Source organism: Canis lupus, chromosome 30, assembly GCF_003254725.2.
Source record: "Canis lupus dingo isolate Sandy chromosome 30, ASM325472v2, whole genome shotgun sequence".
Lineage (NCBI taxonomy): Eukaryota > Metazoa > Chordata > Mammalia > Carnivora > Canidae > Canis > Canis lupus.
This window is the reverse complement of record NC_064272.1, coordinates 21,614,044-21,639,416: the sequence shown is the minus strand read 5'-3', so window position 1 is coordinate 21,639,416 and position 25,373 is coordinate 21,614,044. Positions and strand designations below refer to the sequence as shown.

The window sequence follows — 25,373 nt, the reverse complement described above, 5'->3', positions numbered from 1 at the left end:
TTTCTGTCCCATATACTAGAACTCAGCAGTTCCATTTTGTCCTTGGTTCTGGGTCAGGGCATTTATTAGTTCTGTCTGAGAAATAGTTATTGTTCCTTCCACGGCAGTGGGAAATATTTACTATAAAGTTTATAACATTAGTGTTTACTTTAACTGTAAGTCCCTGATCTTCATTTTGCTTTAAAATTAGAGACTAAGTACATTAGCTGGCTTTTATATATTTTTTATTAGTTGGTTGAACATTCTGCTTGCCCTGAGTTCAGCCTGTCTTCCATACCAAGCACACCAAGGGTGCTTTTGTTTGTTTCTATTGAGGCCAGCTGTGATGGTTGCATCCCAACACTGAGTGTTTGTGATTCCAGAAAGAAGGCAGTTCCTTGCTCTCCTCTATGATTTGAAACTAATTAAATTGTCTTCCCTATTGACCAAAGAAGGCAAGTTAAGCAATTTCAATCCCCTGGATTTTCTGGCCTAATGTTTAGCTCTTAGGTAATGGATGCATGTGTGTATAAGTAATTTACCAATTTGTTCTCCCCACTGGGGAGGGGTATTTATTTATTTATTTATTTAGATTTTATTTATTTATTCATAGACACACACACACAGAGGCAGAGACACAGGCAGAGGGGAGAAGCAGGCTCCATGCAGGGAGCCCGATGTGGGACTCGATCCCGGGTCTCCAGGATCATGCCCCGGGTTGCAGGCGGCGCTAAACCGCTGCGCCACTGGGGCTGCCCAAGGGGGGCGGGGTCTTTAATGTTGTGTGCAAAACTGATTTGGTTTCTATCTCACTATTAATTTTTGGTATTATTGGAGGAAATGAGCTTCACAGTGGTGGAAAGACAGAAGTGTTTTATCCGTTATTAAAGAATGCTTTAAGTAAAAACTTATGTCAGAACTTGTGTCAGATCACTTTTTATATTAGAAAAAGTGTTGCACACAAAAATGTACAAATGAAAGTAATTAAAATGAGCATTATCATTTCTTCAAATTTGAACACTAATCAAGAACAGTGTGTGAAATACTCACCTGAATACTTGCTGTATATACAAAGTACTGTGCTAGAGAGTAACATTTGAGGAATGCCCATTCACTTGTAATGTTAACCTTGTAATATTAACTTAAGGAAAAGGTGCAATAAACTTCTTTATTCAGTTAGGGAAACAAGGAAAGAGGTGACAAGTGCCAAAGTGTGAGAAAAGTAGACCTTCGTTTCCTTGTCTGTAAAATGAATGATTTATACTAGATGACCTTGCAGGTTCCTTTAGCTTAACTTTCTATGCCTCTGTTACTAAATTAATATTGACAGCAATGATAAAACATACCATAAGCACAGTGAAAGACTAACAGAATTAACTAATCACAGGCAATCAACAGAACCATTTTCAATGGACGAATTGTTAGGATTTGTCTGTGTTTCCTTGGGTGTTAGCCCAGGAAGACTGTCTGAAGGTGTTACTCGCTTCTTGTTACCTTGTGCAAGAGTTCTGTATATGAGATTCAGTCTGCAAATATTTATTGAGCATGCATTACATTTAAAGTATTCTAAGAGCCGTTGTTGATTATGCAAAAATATGTAAGTCTCTGCCGCAGTCCATGTTGGGGAGTTTACTAGTTGAGAGATTGCACTAGGGGGACTATTTGTGTGCTCGTTTTGTTTTGTTTTGCTTCTAAAGAGGTTCTCACTCCTTATAAGCACCTCACATAGGAACTTTTTCCTATTGTAATAATGTAATATTTTAAGGCAGTAGCGGATGTTTTATTGTCAGTTTGGTTATATAAATAAGAAAGGTGTATTTTATTTTCAGTGTAATTCAGTGTAGTGTTGAGCTTCCCAACTTTCCTCTTCATTTAGGGTAGACTTTTTAATGTATAATTGTGACAGTTCTTTAAACCTATAAAGAACAAGACAGTAAGATAGTTATTCCGCATCTCTGACCAAACTAGACCAGTCTTATCCTCTTTTTCCACTAATCTCTGTATTTAGTGGTTCTCTCTTCTGCTTTGTTGAAGGTTTTAAGAGTACACGTTAAGAGGAGCAGCATAGACCAAAAGGAGGAAGGATCGAAGGATCTTCTGTCCTGGGCAGGATAATAAATAAGGAACAATAAGCTCTGAGGCCTTAATGCACTTAATTGTTGACTATGAGATTAAGATAGTTAACACTTACCCTTAACCAATATGAATAGAAACTTTAAAATATGATTTAATTTTTCTTTCTTGAGACATTTAGTTTTTTTCTGTTTATGGACTGTAGTATTTCCTATCTATAAGAGGAAATAGAAGACCACTAGGTTTGGTTAATTATGCATAGTTTAGTTATCAGACATCTATTACAATAGCTCATATGTATATATATATATGTATATAAAATGAAAAATTGTGTGGGAGTTGAGGTTTTATATTCCTCATATCTAAGAACAAACCAAAAACATAAGATATTCCTTGCTATTTGAGTCTCTGGTTTCTGAATTCAGAGAGTGAGAGGTCAGTGACAGATTCCAGTCTGTTATGTCTTGGAATTTTGAAAGGCATGAGTCCATAAGATGTGAAATACCATCTCCTCCAAATAGCCTTATCTTAAAAAAAAAAAATTACCTGAACTCATTCATAGTCTGAGTTTAGATAACAAAAGATACCTTTACACTCATTCCAACAGGATTAACAAACTGATTTGAATTTACATGCTAAATCTGATTGATTAGTGATACCTGCCAAGGTCATGGGGATAGAAGTGAACTAACTATTGGTTATCTCGGAGGATGTGAGTCCCTAGGGCTATGGTGTTACAATTTATGAGGCCTCATTTTAAGATACAAACCAAACATCAAGTGCACTTGGGTTTGTGTTTTTCTTTCTGTGCTTATAGTTTTTTATTTCTTGGTGACTTTCCTACTTTGATCACCACCTTGTACTATCAAGTAGGTACAAGATGAGAACAGGAGATTACTGCATTAAGTGGCTACTGCAGTTTGCACTAACCCATTTTCTTTCCTTTTATGATCTTGCTTCTCTGTTTATGCCTGTGCTAGTTTCTTTACCTGCTACTTTAAAAACCTTTCTTTAAAAACAAACTTTTTTTTTTTTCCTGCTGATACAAAGGTTTAACTTTAGAATTCAACTCCTGTGCTACTGTTTCCATGAAATTTTTCTCAACTCAAGGAAAAGTGATCTGAGTTGTGTAAATTAACTTTTTTCAGTGATTTAGGCTAGCCTTACCTGTGATGGGCCCATTTTTGTTAATTTTTACTGCATTTACATGAAACATTCTCATTTTTTAATATGTAGTTTATAGGAATTCAGAGACTTAGTATACCTGAAACAAAGCAGCCAGTGCATAAGTAATTTACAATATGACAGTAAAATATTTTATTTATATGGAGTAGCCAAGTACTTGCCATTGTTTTTGCAGTATGTATGAAATTTTAAAAATTTATTTGGATAAGAGTGTCACTTTAATGACATCTTGCTTGTAGTAAAGTTGGAGCTTTTGAGATCCTTGGAAAATGTATTTGAACAACATGCTTCAGTTATTTTAAGTGAATCACTTTGCTAATTTGATTGCAGTTATTAGATCTGTTACTTGCATGTATATATAAGCAATCTATGATCTAAACTATAACTGCCAGATTATTATATGCATGATCCCTTTTTCTGAAGCAGGAGATAGTAAAAAGCAGTATTTGGCCAAATTTTGTACATATAAGTTTCAAAGAAGTGAGAAGGTCAAGAACTAATCCTGAATTTACAGAATCAAGTGGTCAAGGAAAACTGAATTCCGTATACCTTTATTTTAATGTCTACTATATACAGGCATAGGAGAACTAAAAAGTAATGAACACCACTCTCCATTTAAAACATTCCCTCCTTGTGTAGTAGTTGCATGCATCATCAGTAGAATTTAACAAAAGTAAGATTTTGTTAAATGCAGTGATATGGTATAATCAGTGGTATTAAAAAATAGAGAGTTAGATGAGAGAGGGATTCAGTAGGATATAATATTCTTATTGGCAAAATTCAGTATTGTGACCTTAACAAAAATCAAGGGATAGGCTGTTGATCCAAATACACCTAATGATATGCTTACTGGCAAATCTCTATTCCCACTAGCAGGAATTAGATTCATAATTGTTGATGACAATAAGCCTTGCCAGTAATGAGAATAATTAGGGGAAGATAGGTTAGATCAAAATTTGCTTGGTTGGGGAGTGGGGTTTCCACCAATCACAATTCTCTCAATGAAATACAAAGATAGAAGATATAAAATAATAATAGAGAACCAGAGGACCAGGAACTGCTGTTAGTTTTAGAAGGTGGCTGTGTACCATGAGTTGATTGTCTTTGAATAATGGCCACTTCATGAAGAGGATTAGAATATTACTATATGAGGGGGTTCCTCATATACCTCACTTGACCCATACTTTGGCTATGTCTTAGCATCTATATCTGTGTACTTTCCCATTATTGGATGAAGTTTATTTTCCCCTTTGGATCCATCCCTTTCCATATATTTAGGGAATTTGTTCTAATACATACCTTTTCTGTCAGCATCATCAAACTGTTCTTTTCTACAGGCTGCTTTTCCTGTGACTTTATACATGCTTATGACTTCCTTAAAGCAGCAGCAAACAACTTGGAGAAAAGTTTTTGCAGTAAAACAGAGTTGATCTTTCAGTGACCTAAAGAGCTCATTCGTAGTCTAAGAAAAAAAGTCATTAGGTAAGTGAATGAAGAATGTAAATACTCATTTTATAAGAATAATAATACAGTTAACAATGCAAAAATCTTTATTCGATAATAAAAAATAAAGCAGAAAAGTGCTATTTTTTTTGACCACTAAGAAGAGATTTAAGAAACATGGTAACTATTGCTAGTTGATCTCACCCCTCGTTTTACTATTTTCCTTACCCCTTTCCCTCCCCTCTAGTCTCTCATTTATTATCTTATTGTGTGATATGTAAGCCCACTTGTATATATGGTGGAATAAGTGAACATACATTCTAAAAGTGTTAATTGGTTTTGCACTTCGGTGGTAGAAACAATGTATGCTCCTCCCCCCCTCCCTTATTATATTCTCAAAATTTTCTTGAATGAGCAAGCATTATCTTTAGTTTAGAAAAATCCAAACAAGTGAAATAATGCTTTGTCTACTCTGCTGCACTTCCTTTTAGCTGCCATCTGTCCATCAGCTCACCACCCCGACTCTGCTAAATCTCTCTTCTCTTGTCCTTTTTGACTCTTGCAGTCTGGCTTCCTGTTCTTCTTGCCAACTTAGTGGCCTTTTTTCAATTTTTATCTTTCATTATGTCTTCAACTCTTCTTGTTACCGTGATTCCTCTGCAGTTGGCAATTCTCATTCATTCCTTTTTGAGAGCTGCCTTTGTGTCAGCTACTCTGCCAGGCATTGAGGATTCCATGGGCAAAGATGCAAGATTCTTATTTTTGTGGATCTTATTTCTGATTAACATTTTATTTTTCCTGCTGCTTTCTTGTAGATGCACTTTAATTTTGAATATCCAGACACTTTTCAACCATCCTTTTTTTTTTTTTTTTCTCTGTTCACTTCTTTGCTAAAGTCAGAAATAGATGGGCTGACCAGACAAATCTAATGACATCTGCTTATTCGTTTGCTAGAGTACAGGTAGCTACCAACTGTCATTGTAAACTTGGCATTTTCACAGTAATCCTTCTTCTATGCCATAGTGTCTTGCCACAGTAATCCTCTTCTAAGCCAACCTCAGTTGGCTTTCATTTCTAGCTATTCTACTTCTGTGGGTAGTAGATGGCACCTGTTGGTAGTAGATGGCACCTGTTCCTTCATTCCATCAGGCTAGCAGTATTGGCTTCTTATTTGATTTTTTTCTTATCCCTATGCCTAATATTTTAACAAGTTGCCAAGTTTGCAGTGTCACTTAAGTTCCTTCCTCTTCCCTACATTTCCACTGCCAGGACCATAGTTCAGTGCTTTACCATCTCGTTCCTGGATTATTACAGTGGCACCATAGTTGCTCTCTGCTCCTGGCCTTTCCCCTCACTGAACTGTGTTGTATATTGCTGCCAAAATAAGTCTTCAAATATGTCCTTTTCCATGTAGTCTTCTTTAAATAACCTATAATATTTTCACCTTGCCCACCGTATCGGATCTAAAGATTTCTGTGAGGTTTCAAAGGCCTGTATTATCTAGCCCCATACAATCAGTCAAACCCAATTTCTTTCTGTCCACCAGTGTTGAACTCCTGTCAGGTAAGCACTTCAGTGTCTACCTTCTATTTTGTGGTGCTCCTTTTATTCTTACTTTATATCTTTTCTGGAATCTCTACTACTCTGTATCCAAATCCTGCTTAATTAAGTTTTAACCATTTTTGAAGTCATAGCTCATATTATTGTACTATAAAATATTTTTTAGCTACTCTAGTCTACGTTGGCCTTTTCTTGATCTTTAACTGTATAGTCATGTCTTACAATTAAACACTTAATCACTTTCATTTTTGTCCTATGGTGTTCTAATAGACAATAAGTTCTTTGAAGCTAGGGGCAACACCTTTTGCATCTTTCTATTTCTTGTCTAGCAGTAAGTGCTAGTGAATACTATTTTTGTCTACTGCATTCTTAGAGATACTTGATTTTTTCCTGCTTATTAATGTTTCTGTATTTGATATATTTGATGTGGTAATTTTCTCCCCAAATAAGTTATTAAACTTGTGCTGCATTTTACAGAATAGAGGACTTACAGCAATTGATTTTTTTAAATTGCATTCATTGGTGAAGCTGAAGTAATCATTTATTTAGAGTTTTAGGAATACTAATCAAATGTTTTTTACTCTATATCTGGATTAAAAAATAATTTATGCCCCAAGTGAGAGCCATTGTGTCCCTCATTTTATTTTTTTATTTTTATTTTTTTTGTGTGTGTGTCATTTTAAAAATAATGCACAAATGACTCCTACATAGTTTGGTAACCTTTTATGAATGAGTATAGGAGTATTTAGCTAGGAGTATTTAGCTAGGGTTTTGTGAGCTCATCAGTTATCTGTGTTCCAGCCTATTTCCCAAGAGATAGAGTTGGAATTTTGAAGAACCCCTTAACATTGATCTGGAGATAGCTTCTTTTAAATTTGTTTCTGGTGGAGGGTTTGCCCTACTGATTTTAGGGGCCAAGACCCAAGGCTAAGGTAACTTGTTCAGTCATGGCTAAAGTGTGAAGACAGCAAAGGAAACCTGTCAGGGCAGATAACTGAGGGAGGTGGATTGATTGAGGAGGTAACAAGGGAATGAACAAAATAGGAAAGCAATTCTGAAGGTCCAAAGTGTTTCAGGTTCATAAAACAGGTGACAGTCTGTTCGACCTTTCTATTTGTCTGACATAAAGACTTTTTGTTTTTTTTAGTCTGATATTCTTTTTTTTTTTTTCAGAGAGGTAAAACTAGTTTTTATTTATTTATTATTTTTTAAAAAGATTTTATTTATTTATTCATGAGAGACATACAGAGAGAGAGGCAGAGGCACAGGCAGAGGGAGAAGCAGGCTCCATGCCAGATGTGGGACTTATCACGCCATGAGCCAAAGGCAGACGCTCAACCACTGAGCCACCCAGGCTTCCCCAAACAACTAGTTTTTAAAAGACCCTTTCAGCTTTAAAAATGTATTTATATGATGCTATTTGGTATGTTAGAGCAGTGAGTAGTTCTCTACTGGCATCATATTAGTATTACCTTAGAACTTGTTGGAAATGTAAATTTTGGGGCTCCACCTTAGATTTACTGTAATAGAAACTCTGGGGGTATAACCAGCAGTCTTTGTTTTACTAGTCCTTAAGGTGATTCTAATACTGAAGTTTGAGAATCCCTTACTTAGAGGATATATTTTCTGCTAAACAATAGTAAGCCACAGTCTTCTATGGCAGTATTTTAGTGTTCTTGACCCTTGAGTACCCCAGCTAGAGTCAATAACTTCTTTATTTTAATTTTTTAGTATTTGAATGTAATTGTTACAGCATTATTTACACTGTGTTGCAAAAGATTTTCACTAAACTGAGTTCTTTACTTTCATCAATTGTATATTAAATGAATTGATGAATAAAAATTAAAGACAGTGCATAATCATCATTGCACTCAGCCCTGATCAACAATTAAAAAAGACAGACAGACATACACAAAATACCAGATATCACAGGTGCAAGACAGCATGGGATATATAACCTAGGGCCAGCAAGCTTCTACTTTGAAGGGCCAGATGGTAAATTCTTTTGGCTTTGTAGGACATAGGGCCTCTGTTGGAACTACTTTACTCTACCATTGTTATCAAGAAAGTAGCCACAGAAAGAATATATATGTATGTATGTATATAAAGAATGAATGGCTGGATTTGTTCCATTACTGCCAGGATGGCCCTTCGGCAGCAGTTTGTGGACCTCTATATCCCAAACTATTTGCAGAATACAATAATGGTTCTCGATCTTCACTCCATTTTATTGACAAACAGTGGAAGATAGTCACCTGCTTGATATTAATTGTCTTATAATTCTCCCTTAGGTAACCCCAGGATTATGTATAAAGTATATTAGAATGCAAACAAGAAAGAGTTATATTCTAGGGATAGTCTTATCTTAGCTCTTATGATGATGATAATAAAGTATACTGACTTACTGCTTCTGATGTGAGAATTGAGGTCTCAGGGCAACCTGCTGCCTGAAAAACTGGAGACAATTAGATACAGAGAATCAAAGCTTACAAATGGCAAAAGCCAGGAGTAGAAGCCCCACAGCTGAAGCCACTATAGGTAGGAACACCTTTAAGTTTAGTGAATGAATTGCTGGAGGCTCTGAGTGGGCTAGCTTGAGAGTTGAAAACCATGGAGGCCGAGTCTTGGGGGTTGGGGGTGTGTGTCTTACCTGAGTCTCACTTCCAGTAACCCTACCAGGTTCTTCTTGTGAGGATCAGAGAAAAATCTTTTACTGCCTGTGGATTGTGGAGGATTTCAGGAGTTTGCAGGGAGGGGCAGGTAGGGAAGAAGAGAAAAGTAATCATTTTGAAATATACCCAGAGCTCTCTGTTCTCTTTGACAAAGCCTATTTCAAGGGAAAGGATTTTACCAGAACCTAACCAACAGGGGCTCTAGGAAAGCCTTCTTGGCTCCCTTCGGGGGAAGGGAATTAAGCTCACTAAAAGACTGAGACCTAATCATAGGACAATAGAGGACATGCCTCTCTCCAATTTTAGCACCATGTCAGTAGGACTCCTGTATAACAGGATTGCATCTAAAACAAGTGTAAGCCTCACACCTTATTTAAAAAGAGTCTTCAGGGATTCCCAAAGTGAACATGGGAGACAAAAAGATAGACATTAGAGAAAATTTTAGCCTTAGACATTGTTGCTACAGCAAACAAACAAGCCTAACTCCCAGTCAATAAACATAAAACTCACACTAAAGGTCTGTCTACCTCAGTTCCTTTTACCCAACATTATCTCTCTTTCTTTCTTCTCTTCTTTCTTTCTTTCTTTCTTTCTTTCTTTCTTTCTTTCTTTCTTTCTTTCTTTCTTCTTCTTCTTTCTTTCTTTCTTTCTTTCTTTCTTTCTTTCTTCTTCTTTCTTTCTCTCTTCTCTCTCTTCCCTCCTTCCTTCCTTCCTTCCTTCCTTCCTTCCTTCCTTCCTTCCTTCCTTCCTTCCTCTTTGTAATATCTCGCTTTCATCAAAAGATTATAAGGCATGTTTACAGGCAAAAAAATCCCACAATCTGAAGAGGTAAATGAAGCATAAGAACCAGACTCAGATATGACATAGATTTTGGAATCACGCTGTGGATTTAAAATTATGCTTAATATGCTAAGAGCTCTAATGGAAAAAATAGATGTCTTGTAGAAATGGATGGGTAATGTGAATAGAAAGATGGAAGCTCTAAGAAATAGTCCAAAGGAAATGCTAGAAGTAAAAAACACTGTAACAAATGACGAATGCCTTTGTTGGGCCCATTAGTAGACTGGTCATGACTGAGGAAAGAATCAGTGAACATGAAGATATATCAATAGAAATTTCCACAACTAAAATGCAAAGAGAAAAAAAGTGAGAGATGGAACCAGAGTAACCAAGAACTGTGGGACAGTTATAAAAGTGCAACATATGCATAATTGGGATGTAACAAGGGGAAGAGAGAAAGGAACCAGGAGTATTTGAAGTATAATAGCTAAGAATTTTCCAAAATTAAAGACTCCAAAATCGAGAAAGCTCATAGATACCAAGTAGGACAAATAAGAACAACAAAAAGATCTACTCCTACACACATTACATTCGATCTGCAGAAAATCAAAGACAAGGATAAAATCTTGAAAGAAGCCCCAGGGAAATAACCACCTTACCTATAAAGGAACAAGAAAACAATTATCTCAGACTTTTTTTTTTTTAAGATTTTATTTATTTATTATTTATGATAGACACATAAAGAGAGAGGCAGAGACACAGACAGGGGCAGAAGCAGGTTCCCAGCAAGGAGTCCGATGTGGGACTCTATCCCAGACCCCAGGATCATGCCCAGCAGATGCTCAACTGCTGAGCCACCCAGGCATCCCCAGTTATCTCAGACTTCTATTCAGAAACCAAGCAAGAAAGGAGAGACTAAAGTATTTAGAGTTGAAAGAAGAAATCACCAGCCTAGAATTCTGTATCTAGTGAAATCATCCTTCAGAAGTGAAGGAGAAGTAAAAATTTTCTCAGACAAAAATTGAAAGAGTTTTTAACTAGTAGACTGGCTTTACAAAGATGTTAAAAGTTCTTCAAAGAGAGAGAAAATGGTCTAGGTCAGAAACTTAAATCTACGTGAAGGAGAAAAAAATAAATGAAGATGAAATCTTTTATTTTTCTTCTATTTAATTGATCTAACAGATAATAGTTCAAAAGTGATGTATTTGGTGATTATAGCTTATGAATAAGTGAAATGAATGACAGCAATGTTAAGAAACAGGAGGGAGGAATTGGGAATCCTCTTAAATACTTGTAATAACTGAAGTAGTATAGTTGTCTTAAAAATGGACTTGGATTAGTCATAAAGGTATATTGCAAACCCTGCAGTAACCACTAAAAAGATTTTAAAAGGAAGTGTAATTGATATGCTAAAAGAATAGAGAAAATCGAGTCATATAAGATGTTCAGATAAAACCAGAGAAAGCAGATATAGAGAAGACAAAAAAAAAAAAGAACAAAGAAAAAGAGCAATGAAGAGTAAATATTTAAAATATGGTACATACAAATTCAGCTATGTCAATAATCACTTCAAGTGTGCATGTCCAAAATACACCAATTAAAAGAGACTTTAATAGTAGATTAAAAAACCAAAACAACTGCCTTTTGCTCTACCCAAAGAAGGCTCCAGTATTAATCTGAGTTCCCCTCATAACTTAGAGGGAAACTTTCAAGATAGCCTACAAATGAAGGAGGAGGACGTTCTTAAATTCGTTGCAGTAGGAACCCACTTATGTGGCACCAACCTTGACTTCCAAATGAAACAGTACATCTACAAAAGGAAAAATTATGGCATCTACAATATAAATCTGAAGAGAACCTGGGAGAAGCTTCTGCAGACAGCTCATGCCATTGTTGCCACTGAAAACCCAGCTTTGTCTGTGTCATATCATTGGGAATACTGGCCAGTTAGCTGTGCTGAAGTTTGCTGCTGCCACTGGAGCCATTCCTATTGCTGGCCACTTCACTCTGGAACCTTCACCAACAAGCTCCAGGCAGCCTTCTGCAAGCTGAGACTTCTGGTGGTTACTCTCACAGAGGCATCTTATGTTAACCTGCCTGCCATTGCTCTGACACAGATTCCTCTGTGCTCCATGGGCATCGCCATCTCTTGCAACAACAAGGGAGCTCACTCAGTGGGTCTGATGTGGTGGATGTTGGCCTCAGAAGTTTTGCACGTGTGTGGCACCATTTCCTGTGAACACCCATGGGAGGTTGTCCCTGATCTCTACTTCTACAGAGATCCTGAAGAGATTGAAAAGGAAGAGCAGGCCACTGCTGAAAAGGCTATAACCAAGGAGGAATTTCAGGGTAAATGGACTGCTCCAGGTCCTGAATTCACTGCAACTCAACCTGAAGTCACAGACTGGTCTATAGGCATGCAGATGCCCTGTTCTGCAGTTCTCTACCAAAGACTAGAACACTCAGCTACCGCTGAAAACAGGTCTGCAGTTTCTGCTGCTCAAGCCGTTACATGTGTAGGAACAACCACTGAGTGGTTTTAAGCTCTTCCAGAAGGAGAAACAAAATGGAAATAAGGTTGATGGAAAATAAATGGTTTCTAAAAGTTGGAAAAAAAAACCCAAGACAACTCGTCTACAAGTCCCTTTACACTTTGGTACTTTTATTATTTAGTAATGAGTTATTTGTAACATGCTTCATCAATATGTTGTAACACTAAATTTGAGAACTTAGAAGTTGCCAGTAAATGATGAGATACTTAAATTATAAAGAACTCAAGGGAAAATGGCCATGTTTTTGTGGGGTTTTTAAGGTTTTTATTTTAATTCTGGCTAGTTAATATACATAGGAATAATTAGCTTTAGGTATAAAATACAGTGATTGAACAATGTCATACATCACCCAGTACTCATACCACAAGTGCACTCTTTAATCCCCATTACCTATTTTACCTGTCCCTCTACCTACCTCCCCTCTGGTAACCATCATTTTTTTCTCAAATAATTAAGAGTCTGTTTCTTGGTTTGTGTTTGTCGGTCTCCTCCTTTGCTTGCTTTGTTTCTTAAATTCTACATACAGGTGAAATCATATGGTATCTGTCTTTCTGTGACTTAACTTCACTTAGCATAAGACTCTCTAGCTCTATCCATGTCATTGCAAATGACCAGATTTCATTCTTTTTTATGGCTGAATAATATTCCATTTTATATACATCACATCTTCTTTGCCGGTTCATCAATCAGTGGACACTTGGGCTGCTTCCATATGTTGGCTATTGTAGATAATGCTGTTGTAAACAATAGGGGTACATGTATGCCTTTGAATGAGTGTGTTTTTGTATTCTTTGGATAGATACCCATTAGTGTGATTGCTGGATTGTAGGTAGGTTTATTTTTAATGTTTTGAGGAACCTCCAGAATGGCTGCACCAGTTTGCATTCACACCAACAGAGCACACGGGTTCCTTTTTCTCCACATCCTCAAAAATGGCCATGTTTTATGTCCAGTTTTCTGTGTAAACTATTTAATTTCCTCTGTTAGAATAAATTTTACAAGTCATTTTACAACTGACCATTTCTTGTGTACATTCTGATTTTTTAAGCACTTTTTTTTGGATATTTTTTTTATTGGAGTTCGATTTGCCAACATATAGCATATCATCCTGTGCTCATCCCATCAAGTGCCCCCCTCAGTGCCCATCATCCAGTCACCCCATCCCTCCACCCACCTCCCCTTCCACTACCCCTTGTTCGTTTCCCAGAGTTAGGAGTCTCATGTTCTGTCACTCTCTCTGATATTTCCCACTCATTTTCTCTCCTTTCCCCTATAATCCCTTTCACTACTTTTTAGATTCCCCAAATGAATGAGACCATATAATGTTTGTCCTTTTTTAAGCACTTTTAATGAGATAATTTACATACCATTAAGTTTACCTGCTTTAATTTTTTTTTTAATTTTTTAAATTTATTTATGATAGTCACAGAGAGAGAGAGAGAGAGAGAGGCAGAGACATAGGCAGAGGGAGAAGCAGGCTCCATGCACCGGGAGCCCGATGTGGGATTCGATCCCGGGTCTCCAGGATCGTGCCCTGGGCCAAAGGCAGGCGCCAAACCGCTGCACCACCCAGGGATCCCAAGTTTACCTGCTTTAAGGATATAATTCAGTGGTTTTTAGTATATTTTTGAAGTTGTGCAATCATTACTGTGATTTCATTTTTTTTAAAAGCAGTTGAAAAGGCACCTGGATGGATGGATGGCTCAGTGTTGAGTGTGTCTGCCTTCTGCTCAGGTCATGATCCTGGGGTTTTGGGATCAAGTCCCATATCGGGCTCCCTGCAGGGAGCCTGCTTCTCCCTCTGCCTGTGTCTCTGCCTCTTTCTCTGTTTCTCATGAATAAATAAATAAAAATCTTAAAAACAAAAAAAGCAATTGAAAAGTGAATTATACTGACTGGAGTGATTAGAAGTGGAAAGGTTATTTAATCATAATCCTGAAAGTTCGAAGGCAGTAGGAGCCATTAAAATAATGTTTTTGTTTTAATGTTAATGAGACAATAGAATGGGGATTTGTAGAAACTCAAAAGATGAAGTTGTAATTGCTCAATACTTTTTCTCTGTGGCCTTTTCTTGCCTTTATCCTCTGTGGGCCAGTCTTTAGATATGTCGAAAAGCTTTCTTCTATTTAGATGCTTACTGCTTTAAAAAAAAAAATTTGTCTCGGTACTGCGTTAAGCTTCACATAACTGGTCAAATATTTGAGTCTTCCTATGGTACTTAACTATTCTCTGACATTTCAACTGTATGTATTTGTAATTATAGAGCATGACATGTTAGCTGTTACTATTTTCTGTAACATATTTTCAACCAGTGAGATATTTATACTTGCCTAAATTAATTTTTGTAAGATACTTAGAAAATTTCTCTGCCAAGCATAAAACCTAGAATGACTTTTATTTAAAAAAAAAAACTTTAACAATTTTAAAGTAAAAACGAATCACAAAGAGTCCACTACTGTAGTGGTGTAAGTCATTACAGTGAAATTAGTTGCCTACGTTTGCTACACAGGTCACATAACTTTTTTTCTTCTTTTTTTTTTTTTTAGATTTTATTTATTTATTCATGAGAAACAGAGAGAGAGGGAGGTGGAGACGCAGGCAGAGGGAGAAGCAGGCTCCATGCAGGGAGTTTGATGTGGGACTTGATCCTGGGACTCCAGGATCACGCCCTGGGCCGAAGGCAGGCACTAAACCGCTGAGCCACCCAGGTATCCCCTAGGTCACATAACTTTTAAAAATTGTTTCCTTTATTAGTAGAATGGAAATAGTAATAGTGCTTACCTTGTAAGGTTTGTGGTGAAGATTAAATGAGATAACATATAAAACACTTGGTGTAGAATCTGGCACATGGTAAAAACTTGATAAATGTTGGCTGTTACTTTTAACCACAATAAATTCAAAGAAATTTTTCACTTGACCACACAGTCTGTTACTATGATTACTTCTTATTACTGTATTACTGTACTGTGACAGAGGAGACCATGATGATATTTGAGACAAGAGTTATCCAGGCAGAGAGGGAACAGCAAATGCAAAGGTGAGAAGGCTGAAGCAAGGAGGCCGAGTAGCCAGAGTGTGGAGAGTGTGCTGGAGTGTGGCAGTGAGGTCAGAAGTAAAGGAGGGGCAGATTTATGTAGGTCCTTGCAGGTCTAGTAAGCACTAAAACTTAGACTCTTATTCTGGGTGTAAGGGGGTAGCCATTGGAAGGTTCTGAGCAGAGGAGCGATACAACCTTACTGATGTTTTAATAAAACTCACTGGGTTGCTTTGTGGAGAAGAGAGTATAGAAGGGCAGGGACTGTAAACAAGGAGACTAGGTTATGTCAGGTCACTGACATTTTACACCAGGGTGTGTGAGTGTTCTTTTAAAAGATTAAGTATTTTAAATATTGGTAAGTGGTGGTCTCAGAGTGTTGCAGTTAGCTATGAGTGATTTCATTTTCTTTACACTTTTCTCTATTTTCCAAAAGATTTTAAAGAGTACTTTTTTTTTTTAAGATTTTATTTATTTATTCATGAGAGACACAGAGAGAGAGAGAGAGGCAGGCAGAGGCAGGCAGAGACACAGGCAGAGGGAGAAGCAGGCCCAATGTGGGACTTGATCCCCGGACTCCAGGACCATGGGATCTGGGCCGAAGGCAGGCGCTAAACCACTGAGCCACCCAGGGACCCCTAAAAGAGTATACTTTTGTAATCATAAACGTAACTGTTACCACTAAGCAGAGCTGTGATAATAACAAAAAATTATGTAATATATTAGGCTCTCTGATTAGAAGGACATACTTGCATATTAAGTATACTATCATAAGTGCTGTTACTAAAATCTGAAAGATTTGCCATCAAAGAGACTAAATATGTCTATCAGAATGTAATAAAGTACCAGGCATTTGGAATAGATGATCTAAGAGTCTTCCCTGAACCTTTACCTTAGGTAAACTTAATCACTCTCCTCCTAGGTTCTAATTCTTGTTACTATACAATTCTAATAAAATAACTGTATAATTTTATAGCCTCCTCTGTTGGAATATCAGCACCACAAAGACTGGAATTGTATGTCTCTCACTTAGAGATATATCCCTAGTGCAGAATGTGTATGCATGAACGTATGAGCTAACTCAGGAAGTATCAATTTTTAGATGTCAGTTGTGGATCTGGTGTAGTTTTTCCTGCTGTTCTTCCTCCTATGTAACAGTGTCCACCCCCTCGTGTAGTGTTTAAGTTACTAAGTATAGTAGAAGTTATGAATAAAAATAGCAAACTAGTTTACCATTAAAAATCTTTTCTCTATACACCATTTTCAACAGTATAAAAGATGGCTTATTGTAAATTTTTGCTTATAGATGACCTTTTTGAATGTGTAATTTATTAATATAGATAGCATTACCAAATAGAAATCCTATCAGAACTTAAATTAGTATGTATAATCTCAAATTGTTGAGTGCTTTTTAGCTTGAACTATAAAGCATTTTTCTGAAACTCCACTATATCCTTTTCTTCCAGTGTGGTGGGTTTTACTGGTATATGTTGTATATACTTTGTTGAAAAGATGTGTTCAGTGCGCTTACTAGAGATTTGTTAAAATTCTTTATAATATTTCACTGGTAACATAGAGAAGGAGAAAAAACGACTTTGTGGTGTTGATGCCATACTTTTTTATTTTTAACCTCTGGAAATTATGACATATCATATTAGTATAGCCTAATTTCTTGTTGAAAATAAAGTATGAGGGAAGTCTGGCATATTGACAACCTGTGCACCTACCTGTGATCCTTAAGGCTTAATTTTGGGTCATGTGATTTCTTTCTTGAAAGCTGTTTCCAGAGAATTCAATATTAACTAAATACTTATGCTTTTATGTCCATCTTAGATCTTTAAAAAAATCTTTCTGATCACTTTTGTTTTCTTGGAGAGTTTTTATTCACTATTTCTTGCTCCTAGGAGATTTTTGAAGTTTTTAAAAAACAAAACACAGAGAACTTCAAAAAGTTTCTCCTATGTTAAAATGGATATGAAGAACCTCCAGACAGAAAGAAAGCTCCTTTGTGTTCTTTGGTTGGTGGTTTATCACTTCCACTCTCATCTCTGTTGGGTGCCCCTGTTCTTTTGTGTTTATGTTCTTCCTTTCTGGAGGGACACACAGTATATGGAAAAATTTATTTATATAAATTATATCATCACGATAAAGAAAACTCTGAATACTAGTGGTTAGATTACATCAGCGTCACATTTTTGTTGTGGTAAATGACACATCTTAACGAAGTCTAAGTATTTATAGTTTTCTCTCTGTATTACTTTCTTGTTCCATCTTTGCTTCTAGCCTATTTAAGTCCCAGTTTTCTTTCTCAGTTCTTTTTATCACTTTGTCTTTTTCCCTTCCAGTTCTTCCTCTGAAGTGGGCATGTAGCATCTGTTTGTGACCCTAAAGCTATTCCTTACTTTCTGTCCTTCCCTAGGTGTTTCCCTAGGATATCTAATGTTGTATGCCTATACCTGTACTTCCTCTTAATCTTTATAGTTAATCACCACTTTCTCACCTCTCCTTCTAGTCATTATTCTAAGCGGACTGTCTTTATTAGTTGTTACACCTACTTCTTTAAGCTTGTATTCAATGTGGATCAGCTAGTCTAAAACAAGACATGAGATAACCGAGAAATTTTGAAGAGAAGTATTTCCTCACAGCGCTCATGTTAATAGAATACAAGGCGTTTGTAGCAGATAATTCAGAATCTTTTAGTTTGTCTTCCTGAATTTTTTCTACACCCCTCTTTTTCTGTTGTTTTCTCTTATTCTTATCCTTTCTACCTTTTACCTTTTTCTCTAACTCCCACTTTTCTCTCCCCAGAACAGAAACAGAAAATCTACCTGTAATGCATTACAATTTTATCTCTGCCTTTTCCACATTTGGAATCTTAGAAGTTGTCAGCTTTATATTTATCAGGTTATTTGAAAGCCTAATGAGGTGGTTTTAAGAAGAGATGTAATGAGCATTTGCTATGAAAAAGATTACGTAAAATCATTTAATACTGTAGGAAAGGTGTGAGTCAGCAGGCAAGTTTCACAGAAGGAAAGGGTTGTGCTAGGCTGCTTGCTTGCTTGCCTTGGTCTCCGGGTATAATTCCAACCAGTTGAGGATGGAGAGGAATGAAGCGAAAAGGACAATTTGGTATTCCTAACTCCTGAAGTGAGATGTAAAATGTTACGAATACAATAAAGTTTCAATCCATTTCGATAGAAGTACAACTTATATCTTGTTTTATTTAAGTAAGCAAATGAGTTCTCCATCATTGTTTAAAATCATTTTTTTAAAGTAAATTGGAATGTGTATTCCAGCCTTGACAGCGCAGTGTGAATAACTTAGATGTTGCTTAGAAAATTGTTCTCCTGGATGAAGGCAATGAACTGTGAAAGACTAGAATCAAAACCCAGCCAGAGGGATCAGTTTTATAGGAAATTGTTTTGGGATGTCAGTGCTACAGTGTGTTTGCTACTTGATTATATAGCTGAGGTTACATGTGTTTAATCTTTGTGAGGACTTAAAGAAATAACTAGGCTTTGGAGTGATTGTGGGAGATGAAAAAACAAAACAGAATTTTATATCTTGGACTTGTATTTTTGGCTTTTTGGGATTATATCTCATTCCTTGAGTTCCAAGTACAAAACTGTTAACATTTGGTAATCTTTAATGATGAAATCTTGTTTGTTACTGACATTCATATTCTTTTCCTAAAACTTAGAATCATAATCAAGTTGTATATGAATTTTAATACAAATAAATGATACTAACCAGTGGGAGGATTACTTAGGAAATTATATTAATGCAATTGCTTAGCTGTTTGAAAGACAGAAAGAATAAATTTAGAGCCTGAACTCAACAGCAGGTCATCAGAACAATTACAGATGAGTAAATGGTTCAGTGAAGTAAAACCGGGATGATTTAAAAATAAAACAAAACAACAAACCTAGAACAGACTAGAAATGAACTTATTGTAGAGTGGGAGATTTTTTTCTTTTAGAAGTAGTAGAAAACATCTCAAAACAAACAAGATTTTACTACTTAAAATGAAAAACAAAAACACTTTTAGGTATTAAACTCTTTTTACCTATACCTATAATTCCAAATTAAAGGAAAAATCAGAAGAGAATAAAATTTTCACGGTTATGTTGCCATTAAAATTTTTTAAAGAGAGCATGTCATTATATAAATAAATTATTTTGGTAGAATGTGAGAGGAAAAAATCACAGAATAGTCACATAATTTCACACAGTCACGCACACACATGCACATACAACCCCAATTGTAGAAAAAGAGAGTGGAATAAAAACATACCAAAATCTTGCTTTTCAATAATGTTGGGATTGGTAATATGGGTGATTTTCAAAAGTTTTATGTATTTTTCTGAAATAAGAAGCTTTTAAAAATATTTCTTTTAAAATTGTCTACTGATTAAATCTAAATACTTCCTTATCATTTCTAGCTTGACTTTCCAGCTTCTCTTCCCTCCTTTCTCTTACATACAGTGTCTTTCCCATGGATTTGCACAGTGCTTCACAAAATTTTACAAAAATTATGGTGTGAATGCCTTCAACTTGTTCCATTTTACTATGTGGCCCACCACATCTTACTTGTATTAGGTCCAGCTATATCACATGTTTAGTTTATTTGCCCATCCATGAAGGATATGCCTGCCTTGCACCCCTTGACTGACAGGTATTTTGGAGCATTTGATGTTCTGTTAAAGGTCTAGTGTATAGTTTTCCATCTCTTTTCCTTGGCTTTGGCTTTACCATTTAGCAGTAATGCTTCCCTCTTCTCTTTGCATATTCAGAGATAGATTTCAAGACCATAATTAGGCACTTCAGTTTACCATGTGCTCTTCAGTGTTTTTTACCACATTTTACCTTGTACTTCCAGTATAGCAATTACCATAGTTTGCACATACTGTATTTTCTACTGTGTGTGTCTTTCCCAGTAGATGTTGAGCCCCTGATGGGCAGCAACCATGTCTTATTCATCTTTGTATCTCCCATAATGCTATGTTAGCAAATATTTATAGTCTTATGTTGATTTTAAATAATGATTTGTCACAGTTTGAATCACTAGTAGAAAGATGTTTTAGTCTATTTTACCCATATGCTTTTCTTATTTGATATATAATCTTAATGTACTATGTTTTTAAAATGATTTTTTACATCATAAAAGCAAAGGATACTCATTTTAGAAAACTTAAAAAACAAAATAACTTCCACCATCTGTGTGAAACATACATATTTCTTTTGATTCTTTTTTCTTATAAGAAATTTATTGTTTTTGCCTCACTTAAATCATGTTATATAGTGTCCTTTTCTTTAATATTCATTCATTATAATTATTCATTTATTCAACTAATAAAGTACTTAATATTAGGCAAGTATTCTTTTAGAACTCTGGGGTTGTAGCAGTAAACAAATTAATTAAAAAGATCTGTTTTCAGGACACCTGGGTGGCTCAGGGGTTGAATGGTCTGTCTGCCTTTGGCTTAGGGCATCATCCCGGGATCCAGGATCAAGTCCCACATCAGGCTCCTCTTGGGGAGCCTGCTTCTCCCTCTGCCTATGTCTCTGCCTCTCTCTCTGTGTCTCTCATGAATAAATAAATAAAATCTCAATAAAATAAAATAAAAAGATCTGTTTTCATAACATCTGTATTGTTTTGGAGAGAGACATAATAAGCAATAAATTAAAAACATATATACTATGTGACATAATGGTAAATTTTCAGAAGAAAAGCAAAGCAGGAAAAGAGGGAGTTGTATGTCAGGAAGAGGATTACAGTTTTGAATAGGTTGGTCAGGGAACCCTCACCAAGGTAATATTTGAATAAAAACTTGAATTATAGAGTGAGTCATGTGGATATTTGAAGACAAAGCCTTCATTTATAATGGTAGGATCTAAAGTTTCAACAGTAAGAGAATGCTTATTTTAAAATTATTATCAAAATTTTATTAATATAGCCATAAGAAGATTCTATTGTCAATGTATAATGAATTTGGAAAATGCCCACCATGCAATGTTAAAAGGAAGTAGCAAAATAAATAAGTAGTTTCACCCTAATTTTAAAAAGATCTCATACACATGTATATGTACAAATGTATGAATGTAACTAGAAGAAAATACACCAGAATTTATCAGAAGTTCTTTGTTGGATATGGTCTTGGTTTTTTTTTTTTTTCCTCAATTTTTTTTAATGAGTATATGTTAAAATAATCTTAAAAGGTACTTAAAAATTAACTTTGATACATCTTAGCTTCCAGGTCCTGCCATAATGGAGCAATAGGTATTGAACTTATCCCCTCTCTATAAGCAACCATAAAGCTGAATAAAATATATGTAGCAATTGAGGTTTTCTTAGCATTAGATAGCAAAGCATACAACAGTGATCCTTGAGAGACAGAAAACCTAAGAGGTGAGCTCATGCTGGCTTTCCAAACTGAAGTTCAAGTATGGAGAGCCAAAGAGAGATCAGAGTTTTAGTGTAGTGGAGAAAACAGGGATTGGAGTGCATGGCTGCTGAACCAGCTGGAATTTGTGAGGCTGGGTACTAGAAAGGAGGGAGTTGTTTCAAGAAGGAGCTTCGGAAATCTGCACGGAGTTGTTGGATTCTTTGGCTGAACATTGAACTCCACATATGCAGGATGGGTCTCATTCCAGAGAACAGCTACTGGGGCCTGTATGTCAAGAAGAGATGCTTAGAGGTCACAGAGAATTTCAGCCAGTCAAGTTGGAAGGAGCTAGTTGAGCCCCTTGAGGATTAGTTGAGACCCCAGAAAGACTTATATTTTAGGACTAAGGTTACTCTATCTATAGAGTAAGAGCTATTTTAGACCCATCCTAACAGTCTAAAACTAACCCTTAATAGTATCAGGTTGAGCTGCCCATAAATTAACTTCATGCCAGAACACACTTAGCACTCCAAACATTCAATGTAGTACCAACAATTTCCAGTTATGTAAAAATTACTAGACACAGGAAGAAGTGGGAAAATGCAGCTTATCTCTAGAGGAAAAAATAATTGGAACAAAGTCAAAGGATAAAAATGTGGAGAAAGTTGGCAGATATTTTAAATAGTCTCTGATAAATACATTTAAATATTTAAAGGAAAAGATGGGCATGATCCATGCCCAGATAGGGAATCAAAACAGAAATGGAAATCTAGGAGTGCCTGGGTGGGTCAGTCGATTAAACATTCAACTCTTGATTTCAGCTCAAGTCATGATCTCAGGATTGTGAGATCAGTCCAAGGCTCCATGCTCAGCAGGGAGTCTGCTTGAAATTTTCTCTGCCCCTCCCCCCACTTGTGCTCAGTCTCTCACTCTCAAATAAATACATCTTAAAGAAAAAGTGGAAAAAAAAGGTAGGAAGCTAAACAAAAATCAAATGGAAAATATAGAACAGAAAAATTCAATACCTGAAATGAAAAAATTCACAGGATATGTTGTTTAATGGCAAATAAGAAACTGCCAGAAGAAAACTGAACCCAGACGAGAAAAAAAGAACCCAGTAAACTGAACCCAGACGAGAAAAAAAGAACAAACCTCAGAGATCTATGTCAATATTGAATGGTAGAACATACGTGTAAAATGAGTCTCAGAAAGAGAAGAGAGATTGCAGCAAAAAATATTTAAAGATATGACAGTTGAAAGATTTCCAATTTTGATTAAAATATGGACAATAAATTTCATGGAATGCAGAAGTCAATAAACTCCAGGCACAATAAACAAAGAAAACCATACTAACACATCAAGTGAAATTGCTGAAAACCAAACAAAGAGATTATCTTGAAAGCAGCTAGAGGGGGGAAAGACACATTGTATTGTACATAAGGGAAAAATAATAGGAATGAACACTCACTTTTCATCAGAAATAATAGAGACTAGAAGACAGTGGAATATCTTTTATAAAGTGCTAAAAGAGGGATCCCTGGGTGGCGCAGCGGTTTGGCGCCTGCCTTTGGCCCAGGGCGTGATCCTGGAGACCCGGGATCAAATCCCACGTCGGGCTCCCAGTGCATGGAGCCTGCTTCTCCCTCTGCCTGTGTCTCTGCCTCTCTCTCTCTCTCTGTGACTATCATAAATAAAAATAATTTTAAGAATTTAAAAAAATAAAGTGCTAAAAGAAAAAAGGTATCAACCTGAAGTTATAAATCCATCAAAAATATCTCAGCAATGGAAACAAAATAAATACGTTTTTATTTGAACAGAATCTATGGGAATTCCTCACCATTAGACTTCACTACAAATAATACTTAAGTTCTTCAGTCTAAAGGAAATGTACAAGTCAGAAACTCAGCTCTGAATAAAGGAATAAAGAGAGTGAGAATTGGTCTTTGTATTGGTAAATATAAATGACATTTCTTATTTTTATAAAGACTATTGCCTCTGAAAAAATGTTAATGTATTGTGGGTTTATAATATGTACAAGTAAAAAATATGACACAATAACCTAGGATAGTGGAAAGATAAATTGAATTCCATTGTTGTAAGATGAAAAGATAATATTAACTGAAAGTACACTGTTATAGATTAAGGGTCTCTTGCAAATCTCTAAAGCAATCACTAAACAAAGTGGCGTGGCTAAAAAGCAATAAAACGGAATACTAAAAAAATACTAGTTGAAGCAAATCCAACCATATTAGTACTTACATTAAATGTAAATGGGCTAAATACTACAAGTTACAAGTCAGAGATTTTTCAGACTGGATAAAAATGAAAGACTGCATCAAAAACTCTACAGAAGGTGTACTTTAAGTATAAAGCTACAGACCAAATGTAAAAGGAAGGAAAAAGATGCAGTACACCAATGCTGATCATGAGAAAGCTGGAGTAGTTTTAATATCAGACAAAGTGTATTACCAGTGATAAAGGGAAACATTTCATGATGATCAAAGCCAATTCAAAAAGAAGACGTAATATTCCAAATATGTATTTGTACCATATATTGGAGCTTCAATATACAAGACACGGAACTGACTAAAGAAAGAAATAAAAGCTGGGATCCCTGGGTGGCGCAGCGGTTTAGCGCCTGCCTTTGGCCCAGGGCGCGATCCTGGAGACCCGGGATCGAATCCCACGTCGGGCTCCCAGTGCATGGGGCCTGCTTCTCCCTCTGCCTATGTCTCTGCCTCTCTCTCTCTCTCTCTCTCTCTCTCTCTCTCTGTGACTATCAAAAATAAATAAAAATTTTAAAAAATTGTAAAAAAAAAATAAAAATAAAAAAAAGAAAAAAATAAAAGCAAATATTGTGGTATTGCCAGTTAGTCGCTGAGGAACTCATATATTTTAGCTTTTTATAATAAACTTCAGAAAGGTATTAATGCCAGTATTTTGTCAATACAATATTTTTCTTCCACTAACATTTTGCTCACTGATTTTTTTTTTATCTGAACTGAATTCCTTCACTCATTTACATTTGCTTATTCACTGTTTTAATGTACATTATTAGCTCTGTGCAGTTCTTTCTGTTCACTGGTTTCAGTAAATAGAGTATAAGCTTGTAATAAGATAAATCTAGATTTAAATTTTGATTCCTCTTCTAGATTTGTATTCCTTTGTACTTCATTTTGTAAGCAGTGTATATGAAGTACCGTGTATTGGTACTTCAACAACAATGTTGTTGTTCAGTGCACAACATCATTATTATCTAAAGAGTTTTAGTAGTTTGCTTTATTTTTATTTATTTATTTATTTATTGGTTTTGGATGGAGTTGATTGGAGTTTTCTTATTGCTTACTGCACATGCCGTTTAAGTTGGGTCTCTGCTTCCTTCTCCACTAAAGAATAGCTGTACTTTGTCATCCTCACCTCTGGAGGGCCAGATGCTATATATCCATGAACGAAGTTTACTGTTTTTTTTTCCTTCTCCAGTCTCTGAGGTAATCAGCCTGGCAGTGCATTACCTACCCCATCTCTGGTTTTCCAAATGGACTCTTTGCAAACCAAGGATACTGTGTTTTTTTGGTTTTTCTTGGATTTAAAACCTAAGAACCTGGTAATGTGGAATAGTCAGTAGTAAGTGAATTGTTGAAGAATTCCTTAGGACTGCTCTTTTAAGGGAAGGTATAGGAAAAGATAAGATTAAGTCTCAGTCATAAGTG

The 25,373-nt window shown here is 35.9% G+C and overlaps 1 protein-coding gene and 1 pseudogene across 3 annotated transcripts in view; both read left to right on the top strand.

Moving 5' to 3' along the window:
- RFX7 (regulatory factor X7) overlaps nucleotides 1-25,373 on the top strand; it is a 132,947-nt gene that overhangs the window by 4,760 nt on the left and 102,814 nt on the right. The window contains exon 2 of one of the 3 annotated variants that reach the window (XM_049104102.1): nucleotides 4,575-4,719. The exons of the other annotated variants lie outside the window; for them this stretch is intronic. The gene's annotated coding sequence lies outside the window, so the exon portion shown is untranslated. The remainder of the gene's footprint in view (nucleotides 1-4,574; nucleotides 4,720-25,373) is intronic. 3 annotated transcript variants of the gene reach the window in all.
- On the top strand, nucleotides 6,619-13,924 carry LOC125754028 (40S ribosomal protein SA-like; annotated as a pseudogene).